The sequence below is a fragment of the Trachurus japonicus genome, chromosome 3, assembly GCF_045865225.1.
Source record: "Trachurus japonicus isolate A0001 chromosome 3, Traja_1.0".
Taxonomy (NCBI): domain Eukaryota; kingdom Metazoa; phylum Chordata; class Actinopteri; order Carangiformes; family Carangidae; genus Trachurus; species Trachurus japonicus.
Window position 1 is genome coordinate 2,192,404 of NC_140909.1, and position 24,026 is coordinate 2,216,429.

General features: G+C 46.0%; 1 pseudogene; it reads left to right on the forward strand.

Moving 5' to 3' along the window:
* The first annotated feature begins 9,250 nt into the window (after window positions 1-9,250).
* Window positions 9,251-24,026, forward strand: part of LOC146989396 (uncharacterized) — a 52,775-nt pseudogene continuing 37,999 nt past the window's right edge.

Sequence of the window (24,026 nt, forward strand, 5' to 3'; positions counted from 1 at the left end):
CCCAGCTAGGGGTGTCTGAGGAGCAACATGAAAGTGTGACATTCTCTCCCCAAAACTCAAGCAGCCGCAGAGCCAGAAGTAAATAAACCAATATTTATTGGTACAGATTAAATGATAATTAAATAATGACAGTGTTCAGTAACTTCGGGGTGGACCTAGGCCAAAATAACAAACAAAAGAGGATCTAACTCAGAGGGACAAACTAACCTGCAAAGGAAACCAAAAACAACAGAACACAGGCTGACCTCCCTGACTTAACCAAAAACAGGAGAAAACTGGATAACTCAAATGGCGGTCCACCCCTACGGGAGAACACAACAAAAACTAAAGGTGGCTGGTTGGGTGAGGGGGAGGAACGCGTGGTCTGCCTCGCTCTGGCCCAGCTGCCGACTGCCACTCAGGGTTTTTATGCCAGGACCCAGGCCCGCTCTCAGACGCCGCACCAATCACCCGCCAGCTCAGAAGCGCCGCACCAATCCCCAGCCAGCTCAGAAGCACCAATCGGGACCAGAGGGGGAGGAGTCTGGCCACCCGACTAAGGAGCTGCAAAGACATAAACACACACGCAGGCACACCTACACACATACCCAATACACACCAATACACACCAAGCCAGCGACGGCAGAAATACATATGCACCCTTATAATCACCCAGGCCAAACGACGGCAGTCGTAACAGTGAGTCATCAGCATGTCAGTCAGGGCTCACACCTACATCTTTGCCTCCTCCACTCTTGGTCTGTAGTCATCTTGGGTCGGGCGAAATGGTGAATCCGCACAAACCCGCTTCTTTGAACCCACTATGTGCAAGTGCCTCTGACCCGCCCCCTGCTGCCGCTGTTCAGCCAGCTGCAGAGTCTGGCGTCCAGCAGGTCGTGGCCATGTTTGACAAAGTTCTGTCTCTTTGTAATGCTTCTCTTGCTACTAGCCAGAGGGTTGCCAACTTTCAGCCAGTCAGCTATCAGCCCGCCCAGAGGCAGTTCAATCATCACCGTAATCAGCAGCGCTCAGGACCGTCTTCATGCAGAGTTTGCAGTTCAAGCGACCATTCAACCCAAGCTCACTGCAGAAAGTGCAGATTGTGCTACCATTGCTTTCTCCCTGACCATATTAGACAGATGTGTCCACAGCTCTCCGGCTCCACAGCTGCAATGCCTCCTTCTCCTTCCCCGGCTGATTTAAACTAGGGCGCCTGTGTGTTGAGAGGGGTAGCATGGACATTGTTGGTGAAACCCTCGCTGTTGATAGTGTTGTGCAGTCAGTTTACGTGAATTGCTGTAGTAATCTTCCCAGTGACAATACAGTGATTGTTGTTGGTTCTCACAGAGTTGAAGTGGCTAGTGATTTGTTCTATGTTCCGGTTTCCGTTGGGGGCCAGACCACTTTGAAAGGTATGCTTGATTCTGGGAGTATGTCGTGCACGCTCAGTGCGGAGGGGGAGTCCAAGCTTAAAGCTGCGGGTGTTCTCTTGAGTCCTCTGTCTGTTCCTGAGAAAGTGGTCCTTGTTGGTTGTGGTGGTCTCACAACACAACCCAGTTGCATTTATGAGTTGGCTGTTGAGATTTTCAGTTCAAAATTCATTGTGCCTATTTTTCTTGTTCCAGGTCAGAGAGACGACCTCATCATTGGAAGTAATATCATCAGACCATTAATACAGGGGCTGAGATCAGATGAGAAATACTGGGAGCTCATTCGTTCCAGGAACTCCGACCCTGAATGTGAACAGTTCTTGCAGTTACTCAGCTGTATTACCCGCTGGTCAGGTCCTGAACTACCTGAGAAAGTTGGCACTGTTAAGCTGCGGCAGGCTGTCACTCTTGCTCCCCAGCAGGAGTATTTGGTGTGGGGTAAATTGCCTGGTAATGCTCCTGTTTCACCGGGGAGCACTGTCATAGTGGAGCCCACGTCTTCTCGTTCTGCTCCAAAAGACATCATTGTTGGTCGGGTTGTAGCACCTATGTGGGGCGACCGTTGGGTCCCTATGAAAATTCTTAATCCTACTATGAGCCCTGTCACACTGCGCAGGAATGCAAAGGTGGCAGATGTTTTTCCATGTGTTGCAGTGGAGGATCTTCCTATCTCCCAGGATGTGAGTAGGCCTCAGTCTGGTCAGGTTCATGACTGTGCTTCCGCTTCAGGGAGGCAAAGGATTTTGTCCATCGTATCCATCTTACTGATGATCGCCCTTTCCGGCTGCCTTATCGCCGTCTTCCTCCAGCACATTATCACAAACTGAGAGAGGCGCTGTCTGAGATGGAGATGAAAGGCATCATCAGTAAGTCTGTTTGTGAATATGCCTCACCACTGGTCCTGGTCTGGAAGAAGTCTGGGGATTTGAGAATCTGTACTGATTTCCGTTGGCTCAATGCCAAGACTGTCAACGACGCACACCCGCTGCCCCACCAGGCTGATTGTCTTGCTGCTCTTGGGGGGAACGCCTTTTTCAGCACCATGGATCTTACATCGGGGTTTTACAACATCCCCCTCCATGAGTCTGACAGACGGTTCACAGCCTTTACAACACCCTTGGGCCTTTATGAGTATAACCGGCTTCCCCAGGGCCTACGTAACAGTCCGGCAACCTTTATGCGGATGATGATCAGTGTCTTCGGTGATCTGAACTTTTCCAGCCTCCTTTGTTATTTGGATGACCTCAGGGCTGTAAACTAACGGTCGCCACTCGCCAAATGCGACTAAAATATTCCCCTGGCGACTTAAATTTGGAGGGCTACACGCCACGGGGGCCGGTAGATGTTTGTCCCGCTTATCCCGTGTTGTTGATGTTGTGTCGCACTGAAGTCGCTCCCCCGACGACCCCGCTGTAGAAAAAAGTTGTAGCCTCACGCCAGTGTCACACGCGGACACCGCGGAAGCGCTGCAAAGCGCCGCGCACCGAGCCTGAGCCTCCCTTTCACACCAGACGTGCATTACTCCGCGCCGGTTGACAGCGCTTTTGCCCCGCAGCTGTGTGTGTGTGTGTGTGCGTGCGTGCCTATCTCTCTCGCGCTCACGGAGCTATGGACCAGAGATGAGGACTCAGTTTGCGACTCGAACTCGAGTTGCACACACAGAGACTTCAGACTTGACTTGGACTCGTGTTTTGAGACTCGTGAACAATCATTATTATTATTTTTGGCTGGTGCCAGAGTGCAGCCAAACACAAGAGAGAGGGACAGAGCTCCTCTGACAGCTCAGTCAGCTGCGAGTGAGTGACAGGTGACTGTAAACCGGCTTTTTTTTTTTTTTTTTAATAGCCTATAGCCGCACCGTCCGTACAGGTGAGGCACAACGTTTGTTGTCTGGCCCTCCTTCACGGGGACTGCTGCATAGCTAGTCTGGCACATATCAGGCTACTGTAGGATAAGTTGTTGTTGTTTTTTTGCTGCAAAATAAGACTGAAGGCCCGTATGGAAGTCTGCACGGGTCGACACGCCCCCATGAGTTGACTGAGCTAATTAAAAAAAATAAATAACAGCAGCTCTTCTGTCAGACACATGCAGAGAGGCAGAGCAGCCTTGATTCTTTCTTGACTCAGAATACAGTTTTTCTTTAAAGGAAAGCTTTCATTGTGTGTTTTCTTCATATTGCATTGCAATAGCCTATTTAAAGTGATCATAAACAAGTAATCAGTAGGTACTGTTTGCTAATAAAGGAGTGATAATAATACAGTAAATGCTTTGAATTTCTTAGATTTAACTGTGCAGTAGCCTATTCTTAGTAGACTGGATAGCAGAAGGGTCATTACAACCAGAAGAGAGAGGAGACTTTTATTTTTTGGAGACTTGAGACTTGACTTGGACTCCTGACCAAAGACTTGAGACTTGACTTGGACTTGCAAAAAAAGACTTGTGAACATCTCTGAGTAACAGAATACAGAATAGAATAGAATAAAAGGAGTGTTTCGTTTGTTAGTTTTCCCAATTTGGAATGTTTTGATTATTCAATAAGATTACAATTTATTTGGCTTTGGCTTCTTTTCTAAGCATGTATTGCTATAAAATACTGTTATCTCAATGAAAAGTGCTGAAACTGATGTATATGTAACGAAAAGAGGCAACTTATTATTTGGCCGGTAAAAAATGTCCTTGGCCGGTAGATTTTTTCATCTACCGGTCCCCTTGGCAGGTGAGCCAAAAAGTTAGTTTACAGCCCTGGATGACCTGCTTGTTTTTGCTCCTTCTGAGGAAGAGGCCCTGAAACGTCTCGACACCGTCTTTTCACGTCTCAGGGCTAACAACCTGAAGCTAGCACAGAAGAAGTGTCATTTTCTCAGGAAGTCCGTGAGGTTTCTTGGTCATGTGGTTGACAACAGTGGTGTTTCAGTTGACCAAGAGAAAGTGAAAGTGATCTCTGCTTTTCGGAAAGAAGATCTCATGAAGGACGATGGTTGCACTCCATCTCAGCGGAAAGTCAAGTCTTTTCTTGGCATGGTGCTTTATTACAACACTTCATTCCTGGCTGCTCTTCCATCGCTAAGCCACTTTACGCTCTTACTGCTGGTCAGAAGAGAAAAACTAAAGGCTCCTTCGGCCGACGTAGAGCTGGAACTTTCCGTGAACTGACCTCAGAAGACTGGACTCCTGCTTGTGAGGCCGCTTTTGAAGGTCTGAAAAACTCGCTCCTCAACAGTGTGGTACTGTCACACCCAGACTTTGATAGACCTTTCATCCTTTCCACCGATGCGTCTCTTGATGGTCTAGGGGCTGTACTTTCACAAGTGCCGGCTGGCGAGGAGAGAGCAAGACCCGTTGCTTTTGCAAGCAAATCCCTCACTCGCAGTCAAGCTAATTATCCAGCTCACAGGCTGGAATTCTTAGCTCTGAAATGGGCTGTGTGCGAAAAGTTCAGTCATTGGCTCAAGGGTCATAAGTTCACTGTGTGGTCAGACAACAATCCACTCACATATACTGACCAAACCGAAGCTTGATGCCTGTGAGCAGCGTTGGGTCTCTAAGCTGGCTCCATATTCCTTTGAAATCAAGCACATTCCTGGTCGCTTGAATGTAGTAGCGGATGCACTCAGCAGGGATCCTTTTGTGAGGCCTTTAAAGGAGAGGCTGTTGTGTGAACCTTACTCTGGGCTACTTGGTCAGGCTGAGGATGTCGACTGCGGCTGTGTGCAGGACACCTTCCGTCTTACCTGTCAACCTCTGTCCTTGGATAATTCTTCTCCTTCAGCTGCCTTTAATGGTTCTCTGTCTGAGGACGACGTCTCTTCTATCCTCTCCTCTTTGGATGACTGGGACTCTGCCCCTAGACAGCGAGCAGCCTCCCTTGCCGATCATCTGACCACTTTAACACCTTCAGGTCAGGATGTGCTTCCTTCTTTATCTCTCAGTGACCTTCAGTCTCATCAGCAGCGAGATTCAGTCATTTCCAGGGTTATTTACTATGTTGAGCGGAAGCGTAGGCCCTCCAGACGTGAACGCTGCAATGAAAGTCAACTCACCATCAGACTCCTCAAACAATGGGAAAAACTGACACTCTTGAATGGCATCCTTTACAGGGTCACAAAGAACCCGTTGTCCAAGCATAAGCGGTTTCAGTTTGTTGTGCCCGATTCGTTGAAAGCTGACGCCCTGTGTGGTGTTCATGACCATGCTGGTCACCAGGGTCAGCCCCGCACACTTTCGTTGGCTCGCCAACGCTTTTTCTGGTATGATATGGAGAGATACGTGCGCGATTATGTGAGGTGTTGTCACAGGTGTGTTCTCAGCGAAACCCCTGAGCCGTCTGCTAGAGTCCCGCTGGAGAGCATTAAGACCACTGCTCCTTTGGAACTTGTATGTGTGGACTTTTGGTCAGCTGAGGGTAGTGATAACAAGTCTGTTGATGTTCTGGTGATCACTGATCATTTTACGAAGCTTGCACATGCGTTCCCCTGTCAGGATCAGACTGCCAAGAGAGTGGCAAAGAAACTGTGGGACAACTTTTTCTGTGTCTATGGCTTTCCTCAGCGCTTGCATTCTGACCAGGGAGCGAATTTTGAAAGTGAGCTGATTGCTGAACTCTTGAAGCTGTCAGGGGTTGAAAAGTCACATACATCACCATGTCATCCAATGGGAAACGGTTGCACTGAACGGTTTAACCGCACCTTAGGCAACATGCTGAGATCTCTTCCTCCTCGGTCCAAACAGAAATGGCCGCAGATGATTCAGTCCATGACGTTTGTTTACAACTGCACTGTTCATGAGACCACAGTGTTTGCACCTTTCTATTTGATGTTTGGAAGGGTCCCCAGGCTGCCAGTCGACCTCATGTTTAAGAATGTGTTCCGTGACGTGACTGTGTGTGACTATGATGTGTATGTGAAGTCTCTTTTAGAAGATCTGCACTGTGCCATGGCTTTTGCTCAGGAAAACTGCACAGCTGAGCAGAAACATCAGTGTGATCAGTACAACAAACGGGTCAAAGGTCAGTCTCTGTCTGTCGGGGATCGGGTGCTGCTGGCGAACAAAGGTGTCACTGGGAAGCGCAAGCTTTCTGATAAGTGGAAGCCGTCCGTCTGTACTGTGGTTGCTGCAAAACCTGCTTTGCATATTTACCGTATCAGAGATCAGGACGGATGTGAGCGCGTTGTCCATCGAAATTTACTGCTCCAGGTCAACTTTTTGCCTTTGAATGACACTCATGACACTCATGATGATGTCGCTGTTCCACTGTCCACACCTGCCCGTAGTGTAGCTGATGTCCCTTCCCAATCTGGTTGGCATGATACTGAAACAGCTGCGTTGGACACTGCAGCTGCAGCAGCTGAACCGTCCCTGGCTGGTTCCCTCTTAAACGTAAGTGAATGGGAAAACGGCCGCACCGCTTCATGGGTGCACGAGCAGTCCTCTATTGACGACCCCCCTGCCCAGGACAGTCTGTTGGCCCCTCCCCCTGTGGCCTCCCTGGCCCCAGCCGCTCCCACTGGTGTCATAGACCCCCCACCTGCTAGTGTCCTAGACCAACCTCAAGTTTTTTCTGCTCCCCTGCCATGTCCACCTCCTGCCAGTTCAGGTTCTTTTCTGAGACGTAATGTAGAAGATGGACTCACCTCACGGTTTGGCAGAGTAATCAGACCTGTGTGTCGTCTCATTGAGTCCATGACACAGCTTGAGACCTTGTTAGGATTTGAGCAAAATTCTAATGCTGTTATTAATGTGTGATATGTGAGGTTCATTAACATATGTGAGGTTAATTTGTACAAAAGTGATATATATTGTAATCTTTATTCTTGGTCTCTCTTTATATTGATGTGATTACCACCAATTTGATAACCTTTTATTTTTTTTATGGTCTTGGAAACACATTTTTGGCCTGTTTGTGTGGTGTATAAGGCACTTCATTTTGTCTGTGGAGTAATTTGAGCTTTTGCTAGGCGCCGAGCGAACCTCTTATTCTCCTATCCTTTCCATGGGAAGCTTATGTTGCTGAGTGTATGTTTAGATATATATATATTTAGGCCTGTTTTTGTATGTGTTATTTTTGATATGCTACTAAGAATTTTATATAATTCTAGGGGGGTGAGTGTAACAGGGTTAATATTAAATATAATTATATAAAATTGTAGTTGATTTTTTTAAATATATTTTTATCTGTTTTTTTATTCATTCATTTTTTATTATTTTGTTTTATTTATTACCTGACGTTTTATTTTATTTATTTGTATTTTGTATTATTTTCTTTTGGGGCCCCCTGCCCCTGCATTCCTCCCTGGGCGGCCCCACCCCCATATATAAATGTGACCGTTGGTTTTGTTTTGGTCACTTCTCGTCTGGTCAGTTTGTTGAGAGGTGAGTTTTCTTTCTTTTCTGTGTCTGTTGGTGTTTTTATTTTGTCTCTTTTTTTTATGTTTTTCCAATTTATATATACATTTGTCATGTTTCCTTTATAGGGGTTGGGGAGACGGCGCTGATTGTGTTTTGTTTTTATTTTTTTCAACTGGTCAGGTATGTTTACTTTTTTTAACTGGTCACTTCTCGTCTGGTCAGTTTGTTGAGAGGGGTTGGGGAGACGGAGCTGATTGTGTTTTGTTTTTATTTCTTTCAACTGGTCAGGAATAAAAGAAATAACCTCTAGGAGGACTGTGATCCTTTGAACAACAACGCAGAGTGATCCACGAACCGGTTACACAAGAACATCTCTTGCCTCAATGATGACAGACCCATTGCCTCGACATCTGCAGCCATGAAATCTGTAGGAGCCATTCTTTAGTTTGTGTTTTGTGCAAGTACTTTTCTTTGACCACAAGGGTGCAGTATACCTTTTCATTTTGTTTGCTTAACACCCAGCAGCTGCCTGAAATGAAGGGTGATTAGTTTGAGTTGGATGGTGGTGGGTTTACACAGTTCTTACCGACAGCCGGAGGAAAGCCAGTGATCTTTGTTTTTATCCACATCAACTACTGTTTTGTTAATAACCTTTTTTGTTACAATAAATGGGAACATCACCCAAAGAGACCAACTTTGCACAACTGTATTTTTTCTTCTGGAATTGAGTACTTTGTACACATTCTAGCCCTTACCCTTATGTTTTGTTACAAATATTCCTTCATTTGTTATTTACTTATTGCCCAGTCAATGTGGACACTGAGTCCAGACAGAAAAAACTCACCGTACTCCATGACTGGTTTCACTAGTAATATGCATATTGGTTCCAATAATATTCTCTCTGGTCCAGCTCTCACAGAAGATGTACTTTCCCTCCATACACCATTGGAATACTTCTGGAAGTTTGTGTCTGAACATATTATTTATGCCCTGACAACAAATAGTGATTTGTTTAATGAATCCTGTTTCTTAATACTATTGCTGATGCCCTAGGATGGCAGCACTAAGAACTAATTATATTATGAGCACTAACTACCTTGTGTCATCGCAAATGTGTGTTACTGTCTTACAAATGTAAATTTATTACTGAATGATTGTTTGGTATTTTACTTCATTGTTACTCTTTTTAAAGGTTGCCCTGTTTTTTTTACAATGTTTTATTAATGTACATTGTCCCTTGTCAAATAAATTAAACTGAACTGAAACTGAAACAAAGTGTTTTGCTGTGATGTACAGTGTTTAAAGGAGCTTGATTAATTGATTCTCTCTGTTCCTGTCTGTTGCCATAGAAACAGGATCACACCAAAGAGAAACCACACAGCTGTAATGGGTGTGGGAACACGTTCAGGACCTCAGTTCATCTGAACGCTCACCGCCGGCAACGCCAATGTGGACAGACGCCATACATGTGCGAGCAGTGTGGGAAGGCGTTCACTACCTCCAGAGATTTAATGGTCCACCGGCGCGTCCACACCGGAGAGAAGCCGTACAGCTGCAAGCAGTGTGGGAAGGCGTTCACTCAATCCGGAGACTTAACGGTCCACCAGCGCGTCCACACAGGAGAGAAGCCGTACAGCTGCAAGCAGTATGGGAAGGCGTTCACTACCTCCTCAGAGTTAACGGTCCACCAGCGCGTCCACACCGGAGAGAAGCCGTACAGCTGCAAGCAGTGTGGGAAGGCGTTCACTCAATCCGGAGACTTAAGGGTCCACCAGCGCGTCCACACAGGAGAGAAGCCGTACAGCTGCAAGCAGTATGGGAAGGCGTTCACTCAATCTGGACAGTTAACGGTCCACCAGCGCGTCCACACCGGAGAGAAGCCGTACAGCTGCGAGCATTGTGGGAAGGCATTCGCTACCTCCTCAATGTTAAAGGTCCACCAACGCGTCCACACCGGAGAGAAGCTGTACAGCTGCGAGCAGTGTGGGAAGGCGTTCACTCAATCCGGAGACTTAACGGTCCACCAACGCGTCCACACCGGAGAGAAGCTGTACAGCTGCGAGCAGTGTGGGAAGGCGTTCACTCAATCCGGAGACTTAACGGTCCACCAGCGCGTCCACACCGGAGAGAAACCGTATGTGTGTGGGCAGTGTGGGAAGGCCTACAGCAAGTCCAACGACCTGAAGAAACACCAGCAACTCCACAGCAGCTAGACGACGGGACGGTCTGGTCCTACACCTGAGCAACTAACGATTATTTTCATCATCGATTAATCTGTTGATATGTAAATGATTAATCGATTAGTTGTTTGGTCAATAAAATGTTAAAAAAATTTGAAAAATATCAATCAGTGTTCCTCAAACCACCAGATGATGTCCTCAAATGTCTTGTTTTGTCCACAAACCAAAGAGAGACTCAGTTTATTGTCATGAAGGAACAAAGAAACCAGAAATATTCACATTGAAGTAGCTAGAATCAGAGAATTTGGACTTTTTTTCTTTATAAACTCTTAAACCTGATTGTTGATTAAAAGCTTAGAATGAGTTGTTTACAAATACATAAGTGGCGGTGCACCCACCGGAGCGGACAAACTTGGCTCAAACTTTAACCTACGTTTCAACATCTCCCTCTGTCAAAGCTCAGTACCCAGGTGATTCAAAGAGTCCATTATCGTCCCGGTTCCCAAGACCAAGAACATCTCTTGCCTCAATGATGACAGACCCATGGCCTCAACATCTGCAGCCATGAAATCTGTAGGAGCCATTCTTTAGTTTGTGTTTTGTGCAAGTACTTTACTTTGACCACAAGGATGCGGTATATACCTTTTCATTTTGTTTGCTTAACACCCAGCAGCTGCCTGAAATGAAGGGTGATTAGTTTGAGTTGGATGGTGGTGGGTTCACACAGTTCTTACCGACAGCCGGAGGAAAGCCAGTGATCTTTGTTTTTATCCACATCAAATACTGTTTTGTTAATAACCTTTTTTGTTACAATAAATGGGAACATGACCCAAAGAGACCAACTTTGCACAACTGTATTTTTTCTTCTGGAATTGAGTACTTTCTACACATTCTAGCCCTTATCCTTATGTTTTGTTACAAACATTCCTTTATTTGCTATTTATATGGGAATTAAATATATTGCCATGGCTTATCATTTTAATTCACTACCTGCTACCTTCAATTCCGTGAGAAGTTTCATCACAGAAAGAAATTCCTGCTCATTTTCTAATCAATTCATAGTCAAAGCAGTGATGGGGGATGCTTGGAGGTGGTAATGTTCTGTAGCAGGTGTGAATGTTCAGGAGTGGGTGTGGTGGTAAGTTGGGGGCTGTATGCATAGCCACCTTTTACAATGATAATCACAGAGTATAATAGGTTAGCCAGACAGTGTTGTGTGACTGGTGAAATGTGTGAATGTGTAAACACTTTATTTACTCAATTTCCCTACCACACCAACTTTTCCTGCAGGTAATCTACAAGCTAATAAGCATGATTTATAGATAAACCTTTGTTTCACATTTATTTTTTCCATTTCAGAAGGACAGATCCTTGGTACAGTGTGCTGGATGTGCAGCAGGTATTGTGGGACAATACCTGTGGACAAGTGGACAAAGTAAACCAACCAGGCACTTATTGCCCAGTCAATGTGGACACTGAGTCCTGACCAAAAAAACTCACCGTGCTCCATGACTGGTATCGCTAGTAATATGCATATTGGTCCCAATAATATTCTCTCTGGTCCAGCTCTCACAGAAGATGTACTTTCCCTCCATACACCATTGGAATACTTCTGGAAATTTGTGTCTGAACATATTATTTAAGTCCTGACAACAAACAGTGATTTGTTTAATGAATCCTGTTTCTTAATACTATGTATTGCCAAAGTCCTTCTGATGCCCTATGATGGCAGCACTAAGAACTAATTATATTATGAGCACTAACTACCTTGTGTCATCGCAAATGTGTGTTACTGTCTTACAAATGTATATTTATTAATGCGTACTGAATGTGTGTTTGGTATTCTACTTCATTGTTACTCTTTTTAAAGGTTGCCCTTTACCATCAGGCGGAGGGACTGGTGATGAAAACTAGCTTCTTTTTTTTTTAGCTTACTTGGGTACATTTACATTTGTGTCTTTTACAATGTTTTATTAATGTACATTGTCCCTTGTCAAATAAATTAAACTGAAATGAAACTGAATCACAAATGAGTACAGTGTTTAAATGAATGGAAGATCTGTAAACACTAATGAAAAGGCCCACTCTTCCTCAAACATTTCTACATGATTCTGAAGTTACAGCACAGTCAACTCCGACACCTTAGCAACGGTATCTAAGGGGAGGAGACTGCGACGTGACCTCGAAAGTCAGAGAGATCGCGAGAATACAAAGGTAAACAGAAGGCGCTTTCCACCAAAGATACTCTATTTTCGGTTTATGAACCGTCTTTGTTTCCACTAACGGCTCTCTTGTTTCTCTCCTCTCATCAGCTCCAGCAAAGACGGTTTATAAACAAATAGAGTATCTTTGGCTCCAGACTCACTCGTCTTCCAGTGACGATGCTCTGGCCAATCAGGGAAAAGCAGTCAGCTGACGTCACGTTTAGTATCGCATCGGCTCGCTGAGGCGTTACCAAAGAAGTAGCAGGTAGCAGGTAGGAGGGGCTGGAGGAGGAAAAGAGGATAAAAGCGAGTAGAGCCGTGCTGTACCGTAATGAGCTAGTGGAAAAGCACCAAGAGGAGGTCCCGTCTGACCAGGACCAGGACAAAGGAGGAGAACCAGGACTACAACATGGTGAAAGAGGAGAACCAGGACTACAACATGATGAAGGAGGAGAACCAGGAGGAGAACCAGGACTACGACATGATAAAGGAGGAGAACCAGGAGGAGAACCAGGACTACAACATGATAAAGCAGGAGAACCAGGAGGAGAACCAGGACTACGACATGATAAAGGAGGAGAACCAGGAGGAGAACCAGGACTACAACATGATAAAGGAGGAGAACCAGGATCTGTTTGGGCAGACTGGGACTACAGGGGAGGAGCAGGACGCGGTCCACAAGGACAACGAGCCCTCCGGTCCATCCGGTTCCGGTCCACAGGTCTGTGTTTCTGTTTTTAGTGGGAGCGAGTCAAGAGATGAAGCTAACAGCTGTTAGCTGCTAGCTGTTGTATATTTTGTGGTTCACTATAAAGTCTACAAAGTAACCTGCCTACTTTATTTCCTGCTGTAGCATTAGGGCAAGCGCACCGGGCACTACTGTTATTGTGTGGATTTTGTCTTCCATAATATTTTTATTCTTCATCTTCCGGACTATTTTCGATTCGCTACCATAATCATATAATATATTATATATCAAGATGTGCAGTTTGATCGGGATTGGTGTGCTATTACTTTTCCCAACAGTTTTCCCAAAACGTCTATTGCTCAGGCATACTTTCACCTAGAGACTTAAATTTATTTAAACTTTAAACAGTATAGACACAAGTCTTGTGTGTTGGCGTATCAGTCCACGTTTTGATAGTTCATATAGTTTTTGATCAATCCCTGATCAATGACCATGATCATTTTTGGAGAAATGATGAGATTAATTGGTGTGTATTGCATGGAATGTTCGTGTCAGAGTGGGTGACATCCTCGGTTAGAGTGGGACAAGTTGACTGAAATCGTCTGAAACTTTTCTCTTTCCACACTCCTCCCGGCCACAATTTACGCTCTGCACACATGATTTTTTTTCCAAATTTGTAGACAATCTTGTTATCTCTCTCACGATGTGCTCAAAATATCAGAGAGACTTACAGAATTTGAATTATCAGCCTCTAAATGCGGCCACGTCTGTCTCCACTCCTCATTGACTCCAATACAAACATTTTCTGAGAGAAGCAGAATAGACCCCTTTTTTAAAATCGCAAGTGTCTCCAAAATATTTACTGTAGAAACACCAAATCATACCAAACTGTTCAGGAAGTCCTGTGTGATGCTCACGGTCTGTGTTTTTCTGATAGGATGATAAACCGTACACTGGTACATTAACAACCGTTACTGAATTACTGTATATCAATGTCAGTTCTCCATCAAAATCTTCTTGCTTCAAGGTTTTATTTGTCACTCTCCAAATGGAAGATTAGCGGCTGATCATTAGCCTACTGTAATAATGCCATACATAAAACATATTAAGTGGCAGTATGTATTTAATCATCAAAGATGTTCACTCAAACCCACATAATGGTTTACCGCTGACTGGCTAAACTCTTTTTAGGAGATTAATGTTAGTCTCACTGATGAAATCTAACAACAGTGGCAGTCGTATTAGTTTGTTTGAATGAAAAGTGTCACCACTCTGTCAATCGCTCTAGCTGACCGGACCGGATGTAGATTTACCCTATGTGGCGTCACTTCAGAATCTTGTGAAACAGGCCTATCCATCCATCCATTGATTGCTTGATTCTCTCTCTGTTCCTGTCTGTTGCCATAGAAACAGGATCACACCAAGGAGAAACCACACAGCTGTAATGGGTGTGGGAACACGTTCAGGACCTCAGTCCATCTGAACGCTCACCGCCGACGACGCCAATGTGGACAGATGCCATACAGGTGCGAGCAGTGCGACACATGGTGCAATGACTTGTCCGGACTGAAAATTCACCAACGCGTCCACACCAGAGAGAAGCCGTACAGCTGCAAGCAGTGTGGGAATGCATTCGCTACCTCCTCAGAGTTAACGGTCCACCGGCGCATCCACACTGGACAGAAGCCGTACAGCTGCGAGCAATGTGGGAATTTAATGATCCACCAACGCATCCACACTGGACAGAAGCCGTACAGCTGCGAGCAGTGTGGGAAGGCGTTCACTCGATCCAGACAGTTAACGGTCCACCAACGCGTCCACACCGGAGAGAAGCCATACAGCTGCAAGCAGTGTGGGAAGGCGTTCACTACCTCCTCAAATTTAACGGTCCACCAACGCATCCACACCGGAGAGAAGTCGTACAGCTGCGAGCAGTGTGGGAAGGCGTTCACTCAGTCCGGACAGTTAACGGCCCATCAGCGCGTCCATACCGGAGAGAAGCCGTACAGCTGCGAGCAGTGTGGGAAGGCGTTCACTACCTCCTCAGAGTTAGCGGTCCACCGGCGCATCCACACTGGAGAGAAGCCGTACAGCTGCGAGCAATGTGGGAAGGCGTTCACTACCTCCTCAGAGTTAACGGTCCACCGGCGCATCCACACTAGAGAGAAGCCGTACAGCTGCGAGCAATGTGGGAAGGCGTTCACTACCTCTGGACATTTAATGATCCACCAACGCATCCACACTGGACAGAAGCCGTACAGCTGCGAGCAATGTGGGAAGGCGTTCACTACCTCTGGACATTTAATGATCCACCAAAGCATCCACACTGGACAGAAGCCGTACAGCTGCGAGCAGTGTGGGAAGGCGTTCACTCAATCCAGACAGTTAACGGTCCACCAACGCGTCCACACCGGAGAGAAGCCATACAGCTGCAAGCAGTGTGGGAAGGCGTTCACTACCTCCTCAAATTTAACGGTCCACCAACGCATCCACACCGGAGAGAAGTCGTACAGCTGCAAGCAGTGTGGGAAGGCGTTCACTACCTCCTCAAAGTTAATGGTGCACCAACGCATCCACACCGGAGAGAAGCCGTACAGCTGCGAGCAATGTGGGAAGGCGTTCACTCAATCCGGAGACTTAACGGTCCACCGGCGCGTCCACACCGGAGAGAAACCGTATGTGTGTGGGCACTGTGGGAAGGCCTTCAGCAAGTCCAACATCCTGAAGAAACACCAGCAACTCCACAGCAGCTAGACGACGGGACGGTCTGGTCCTACACCTGAGCAACTAACGATTATTTTCATCATAGATTAATCTGTCGATGTGTAAATGATTAATCGATAAGTTGTTTGGTCAATAAAATGCTAAAAACATTTCAAAAATATCAATCAGTGTTTCTCAAACCACCAGACATTGAAGAAGCTGGAATCAGAGAATTATGACTTTTTTTCTTGATAAACTCTCCAACATAGGTGGCGGTGCACTCACCGGAGCGGACAAACTTGGATCAAACTTTAACCTACATTTCAACATCTCCCTCTGTCAAAGCTCAGTACCCAGGTGATTCAAAGAGTCCATTATCTTCCCGGTTCCCAAGACCAAGAACATCTCTTGCCTCAATGATGACAGACCCATTGCCTCGACATCTGCAGCCATGAAATCTGTAGGAGCCATTCTTTAGTTTGTGTTTTGACAGTTAACGGCCCACCAACGCATTCACACCGGAGAGAAGCCGTACAGCTGCGAGCAGTGTGGGACGGCGTTCACTAACCCTGCAAATTTAACGATCCACCGGCGCATCCACACCGGAGAGAGGCCGTACAGCTGCGAGCAGTGTGGGAATGCGTTCACTCAATCTGGACAATTAACGGCCCACCAACGCATCCACACCGGGGAGAAGCCGTACAGCTGCTGTGTGGGAAGGCGTTCACAAAATCCAGAAATTTAATGGTCCACCGGCTCGTCCACACCGGAGAGAAGCTGTACAGCTGCGAGCAGTGTTGAAAAATATCAATCAGTGTTTCTCAAACCACCAGATGATGTCCTCAAATGTCTTGTTTTGTCCACAAACCAAAGAGAGACTCAGTTTATTGTCATGAAGGAACAAAGAAACCAGAAATATTCACATTGAAGAAGCTAGAATTTGGACTTTTTTTCTTTATAAACTCTTTAACCTGATTGTTGATTAAAAGCTTAGAATGAGTTGTTCACAAATACATGGCGGTGCACCCACCGGAGTGGACAAACTTGGCTCAAACTCTAACCTACATTTCAACATCTCCCTTTGTCAAAGCTCAGTACCCAGGTGATTCAAAGAGTCCATTATCGTCCCGGTTCCCAAGACCAAGAACATCTCTTGCCTCAATGATGACAGACCCATTGCCTCGACATCTGCAGCCATGAAATCTGTAGGAGCCATTCTTTAGTTTGTGTTTTGTGCAAGTACTTTACTTTGACCACAAGGGTGCGGTATATACCTTTTCATTTTGTTTGCTTAACACCCAGCAGGTGCCTGAAATGAAGGGTGATTAGTTTGAGTTGGATGGTGGTGGGTTCACACAGTTCTTACCGACAGCCGGAGGAAAGCCAGTGATCTTTGTTTTTATCCACATCAACTACTGTTTTGTTAATAACCTTTTTTGTTACAATAAATGGGAACATGACCCAAAGAGACCAACTTTGCGCAACTGTATTTTTTCTTCTGGAATTGAGTACTTTCTACACATTCTAGCCCTTATCCTTATGTTTTGTTACAAATATTCCTTTATTTGCTATTTATATGGGAATTAAATATATTGCCATGGCTTATCATTTTAATTCACTACCTGCTACCTTCAATTCCGTGAGAAGTTTCATCACAGAAAGAAATTCTTGCTAATTTTCTAATCAATTCATAGTCAAAGGCTCAAAGCAGTGATGGGGGGATGCTTGGAGGTGGTAATGTTCTGGAGCAGGTGTGAATGTTCAGGAGTGGGTGTGGTGGTAAGTTGGGGCTGTATGCATAGCTACCTTTTACGATGATAATCACAGAGTATAATAGGTTAGCCAGACAGTGTTGTGTGACTGGTGAAATGTGTGAATGTGTAAACACTTTATATTTTACTCAATTTCCCTACCACACCAACTTTCCCTGCAGGTAATCTACAAGCTAATAAGCATGATTTACAGATAAACCTTTGTTTCACATGTATTTTTTCCATTTCAGAAGGACAGATCCTTGGTACAGTGTGCTGGATGTGCAGCAGGTATTGTGGGACAATACCTGTGGACAAAGTAAACCAACCAGGCACTTATTGCCCAGTCAATGTGGACACTGAGTCCTGACCAAAAAAACTCACCGTGCTCCATGACTGGTATCGCTAGTAATATGCATATTGGTCCCAATAATATTCTCTCTGGTCCAGCTCTCACAGAAGATGTACTTTCCCTCCATACACCATTGGAATACTTCTGGAAATTTGTGTCTGAACATATTATTTAAGTCCTGACAACAAACAGTGATTTGTTGAATGAATCCTGTTTCTTAAAGCTATGGTCTACGATTTGGAGCATTGGTAATTATTATTAACATCGTTTATACAGCGATTATGGTCCTGTGGTCCGATATACACAATATAAATAGCAAAAAGAATCAAAAAAATCCATTCAGTCTATCAGCCGTGGGCCTGCATAGAAATTGACCAATGGGCGCCGCGCGCCCCGTCCGGCTCCCACTGGCTCGTACCCTCCATCCTATCCCCTCGTCTCGCCTGCTCCTCCTCGACCCGCCTCGTCCCCACCCCCTCCGCTTAGAAACTACAAGTAGTTGTAACCGCTCTGAGCTGCTCAGCCACAGACACATGAACCCACCAATTCAGCACCTGCTGCCCTCCACCCCCGGTCGGTCTGCCGAAAAAAAGCCCCACTAGGATTCAGAGAAGAACAGTACAGAAGCACAGAATGTGTTGCTGCCCTTATTACCGGTACCGGTGCCGCGCCGAGTCTCCCTGATCCTTTCCCCGACACACAGCCGCCTCCAGCCGCAGCCTGACCGGGGTGCTCTGTCTGCACCCTGCACACCGCGGCCCTGCTGAGCTCCTGGTCTTCCTCCTCTCCCCGACACACAGCTGCTTCCAGCCGCAGCCTGACTGGTCTCTCTGCACTGCGGTGCTGCGGAGCTCCAGGCCCTGGTCTTCCTGCTCCTCTTCCCCAGACACAGGACCCTGTGGCCGGTCACCCAGCGCGAGGAGTCTCCCTGTAGCATGAGGCTGTGCTAATGGTTGCTAATGGCGGCGCTGCTCGTACCAGCGGTCGCCGCGGTCCCATTGCCGGGGACGGCGACGACGGTACTGGCACCGCCTCGTTACCGGCAGCTGGTGCACAGCGGCGGCGCCAGCCCCGATGCCGCCGCTGTGCACCAGCTGCCGGTAACGAGGCGGTATTAGTGGGCTAGCGCCGAGCACAGCCTCATGCTACAGGGAGACTCTTCGCGCTGGGTGACCCAGGACAGGGTCCTGTGTCTGGGGAAGAGGAGCAGGAAGAGTCGGGGCTGGAGCTCCGCGGCGCCGCGGTGCAGAGAGACCCAGGCTGCAGCGGCGGTGCTGAGTTTATGTTGAACAGGTAATCTTTGGTTTTATTGTGGAAGTTGTGACTGTGAATATGACATTTTACTCCGCATTCAAAGCCGCGTTTGGTTTCTGCAGGCAGCAGGCTTGTTGCTTGCTCCGCTCTGTGAGGGGAGGGGGGGGGGGCGTGTCGCGAGGAGGTCCCGAGGGGCGGGCCATACGAGCTCGGAGGGGAGGGGCGGGGGTGTGTGAGAGGTGCTTTTTTCAAATTTTTCTCATCCTCTTTCAAAACGTAGACCATAGCTTTAATACTATGTATTGCCAAAGTCCTTCTGATGCCCTATGATGGCAGCACTGAGAACTAATTATATTATGAGCACTTACTAGCCTACCTTGTGTCATCGCAAATGTGTGTTACTGTCTTACAAATGTATATTTATTAATGCGTACTGAATGTGTGTTTGGTATTTTACTTAATTGTTACCCTTTTTAAAGGTTGCCCTTTACCATCAGGCGGGAGGGACTGGCGATGAAAACTAGCTTCTTTTTTTTTAGCTTACTCGGGTACATTTACATTTGTGTTTTTTACAATGTTTTATTAATGTACATTGTCCCTTGTCAAATAAATTAAACTGAACTGAAACTGAAACACAAATGAGCCTACAGTGTTTAAATGAATGGAAGATCTGTAAACACTAATGAAAAGGCCCACTCTTCCTCAAACATTTCTACATGATTCTGAAGTTACAGCACAGTCAACTCCGACACCTTAGCAACGGTATCTAAGGGGAGAAGACTGCGACGTGACCTCGAAAGTCGGAGAGATCGCGAGAATACAAAGGTAAACAGAAGGCGCTTTCCACCAAAGATACTCTATTTTCGGTTTATGAACCGTCTTTGTTTCCACTAACGGCTCTCTTGTTTCTCTCCTCTCATCAGCTCCAGCAAAGACGGTTTATAAACAGAGTATCTTTGGTTCCAGACTCACTTGTCTTCCAGTGACGACGCTCTGGCCAATCAGGGGAAGGCAGTCGGCTGACGTCACGTTTAGTATCGCTTCGGCTCGCTGAGGCGTTACCAAAGAAGTAGCAGGTAGCAGGTAGGAGGGGCTGGAGGAGGAAAAGAGGATAAAAGCGAGTAGAGCCGTGCTGTACCGTACTGAGCTAGTGGAAAAGCACCAAGAGGAGGTCCCGTCTGACCAGGACCAGGACAAAGGAGGAGAACCTGGACTACAACATGATGAAAGAGGAGAACCAGGACTACAACATGATAAAGGAGGAGAACCAGGATCCGGATCTGTTTGGGCAGACTGGGACTACAGGGGAGGAGCAGGACGTGGTCCACCAGGACAACGAGCCCTCCGGTCCGTCCGGTTCCGGTCCACAGGTCTGTGTTTCTGTTTTTAGTGGGAGCGAGTCAAGAGATGAAGCAAACAGCTGTTAGCTGCTAGCTGTTATATATTTTGTATGTGCGGTTTGATCGGGATCGGTGTGCTATTACTTTTCCCAACAGTCGGGTGGGAAAAAAAGAGCGAAAAAGAAATCATTGGAGTGTTTCAAACGTCTACTGCTCAGGCATACTTTCACCTAGAGACTTCATTTGAAATTTAAACAGTAATAATAATAGTTTCGATTTATATAGCGCCTTTCAAGACAGCTTCCCACTCAAGACGCTTAACAATAACACAGTACAGTAGACACAACTCTTGTGTATTGGCGTATCAGTCCACGTTTTGATAGTTCATATAGTTTTTGATCAATCGCTGATCAATGACCATGATCATTTTTGGAGATATTATGAGATTATACTAATGGGTATTGCATGGAATGTTCATGTCAGAGTGGGCGACATCATCAGAGTGGGACAAGTTGTCTGAAATCGTCTGAAACTTTTCTCTTTCCACACTCCTCCCGGCCACAATTTAAGCTCTGCACACATGATTTTTTCCAAATTTGTAGACAATCTTGTTATCTCTCTCACGATGTGCTCAAAATATCAGAGAGACTTACAGAATTTGAATTATCAGCCTCTAAGTGCGGCCACGTCTGTCTCTACTCCTCATTGACTCCAATACAAACATTTTCTGAGAGAAGCAGAATAGACCCCTGTTTTAAAATCGCAAGTGTCTCCAAAATATTTACTGTAGAGACACTAAATCATACCAAATTGTTCAGGAAGTCCTGTGTGACGCTCACGGTCTGTGTTTTTTCTGACAGGAGTTACCGTTTTGTCAGAATAAGTCTAAATATGAGACCAGTGCAGGGGCCGAAAATCGCTCTTTTATAAATAATTGGTGGTGGAACAGAGAAAGAATTAATCAATCAATGGATGGATGGATAGTGGCAGTCATATTAGTTTGTTTGAATGAAAAGTGTCACCACTCTGTCAATCGCTCTTGCTGACCGGACCGGATGTAGATTTACCCTGTGTGACGTCACTTCAGAATCTTGTGAAACAGGCCTATCCATTGATTGATTCTTTCTCTGTTCTCTGTTCCTTGCCATAGAAACAGGATCATACCAAGGAGAAACCACACAGCTGTAATGGGTGTGGGAACACGTTCAGGACCTCAGGTCTTCTGAACGCTCACCGCCGACGACGCCAATGTGGACAGAGGCCATACAGGTGCGAGCAGTGTGGGAAGGCGTTCACTACCTCCGCAAAGTTAACGATCCACCAACGCATCCACACCGGAGAGAAGCCGTACAGCTGTGAGCAGTGTGGGAAGGCATTCGCTACCTCCAGAGATTTAACGGTCCACCGGCGCATCCACACCGGAGAGAAGACGTACAGCTGCGAGCAGTGTGGGAAGGCGTTCACTCAGTCTGAACAGTTAACGGCCCATCAGCGCATCCACACCGGAGAGAAGCCGTACAGCTGCGAGCAGTGTGGGAAGGCGTTCGCTACCTCCGGAGATTTAACGGTCCATCGTCGCATTCACACCAGAGAGAAGCCGTACAGCTGCGAGCAGTGTGGGAAGGCATTCGCTACCTCCTCAGAGTTAACGGTCCACCAACACGTCCACACCGGAGAGAAGCCGTACAGCTGCGAGCAGTGTGGGAAGGGGTTCGCAAAATCCGGACAGTTAACGGCCCATCGGCGCATCCACACCAGAGAGAAGCCGTACAGCTGCGAGCAGTGTGGGAAGGCGTTCACTACCTCCGGAGATTTAACGGTCCACCGGCGCATCCACACTGGAGAGAAGCCGTACAGCTGCGAGCAGTGTGGGAAAGCATTCACTCAATCCGGACACTTAACGGGTCACCGGTGCGTCCACACCGGAGAGAAGCCGTATAGCTGCAAGCATTGTGGGAAGGCGTTCGCTACCTTCTCAAAGTTAACGGCCCATCGGCGCGTGCGTCCATCAACGTGTCCACACCGGAGAGAAACCGTGTGTGTGGGCAGTGTGGGAAGGCCTGAAGAAACACCAGCAGCTCCACAGCAGCTAGAGGACGGGAAGGTCTGGTCCTACACCTGAGTAACTAACGATTATTTTCATCCTCGATTAATCTGTTGATATGTAAATGATTAATCGATTAGTTGTTTGGTCAATAAAATGTTAAAAAATGTTGAAAAATAACCAATCAGTGTTTCTCAAACCACCAGATGATGTCCTCAAATGTCTTGTTTTGTCCACAAACCAAAGACAGACTCAGTTTATTGTCATGAAGGAACAAAGAAACCAGAAATATTCACATTGAAGAAGCTGGAATCAGAGAATTTGGACTTTTTTTCTTTATAGACTCTTAAACGTGATTGTTGATTAAAAGCTTAGAATGAGTTGTTGACAAATACATAGGTGGCGGAGCGGACAAACTTGGCTCAAACTTTAACCTACATTTCAACATCTCCCTCTGTCAAAGCTAAGTACCCAGGTGATTCAAAGAGTCCATTATCGTCCCGGTTCCCAAGACCAAGAACATCTCTTGCCTCAATGATGACAGACCCATTGCCTCGACATCTGCAGCCATGAAATCTGTAGGAGCCATTTTTTAGTTTGTGTTTTGTGCAAGTACTTTAATTTGACCACAAGGGTGCAGTATACCTTTTCATTTTGTTTGCTTAACACCCAGCAGCTGCCTGAAATGAAGGGTGATTAGTTTGAGTTGGATGGTGGTGGGTTCACACAGTTCTTACCGACAGCCGGAGGATGTTAACGGCCCATCGGTGCATCCACATCAAATACTGTTTTGTCAATAACCTTTTTTGTTACAATAAATGGGAACATCACCCAAAGAGACCAACTTTGCACAACTGTAATTTTTCTTCTGGAATCAAGTACTTTAAATTACACGTGATCTACACATTCTAGCCCTTGTCCTTATGTTTTGTTAGAAATATTGTTAGGGCCATGGGGCAAGGACACCAGGCACTGGCCTCTACAGCTATTAAATAGCTGCAGGGACCAGTGCACATGCGGTTTTATCGGGATCGGTGTGCAAGTACTTTTCTCAACAGTTTACACATTTTTTGTGACGTAAATCGCGAAAAACTGCGCAAAATTTTGCAATGAAGTCAATGAGACGGGCGAAAAACAACAATCATTGGAGTTTTACAAACATCTACTGCTGAGGCATACTTTCACCTAAAGACTTAATTTGAACTTTAAACAGTAGACACAAATCTTGTGTATTGGTGTATCAATCCATGTTTTGATAGGTCATATAGTTTTTGATCAATCCCTGATCAATGACCATGATCGTTTTTGGAGAAATTATGAGATTATAATAGGTGTGTATTGCACAGAATGTTCGTGTCAGAGTGGGTGACATCATCGGCTAGAGTGGGAGAAGTTGTCTGAAATCGTCGGAAACGTTTCTCTTTCCACATTCCTCCGGCCACAATTTACACTCTGCACACATCATTTTTTCCAAATTTGTTGACAATCTTGTTATCTCTCTTACGATGTGCTCAAAATATCAGAGAGACTTACAGATTTTTAATTATCAGCCTCTAAGTGCAGCCACGTCTGCCTCTACTCCTCATTGACTCCAATACAAACATTTTCTGAGAGAAGCAGAATAGACGCCTGTTTTAAAATCGCAAGTGTCTCCAAAATATGTACTGTAGAAACACCAAATCATACCAAATTGTTCAGGAAGTCCTGTGTGACGCTCACGGTCTGTGTTTTTTCTGATAGGAGTTACCGTTTTGTC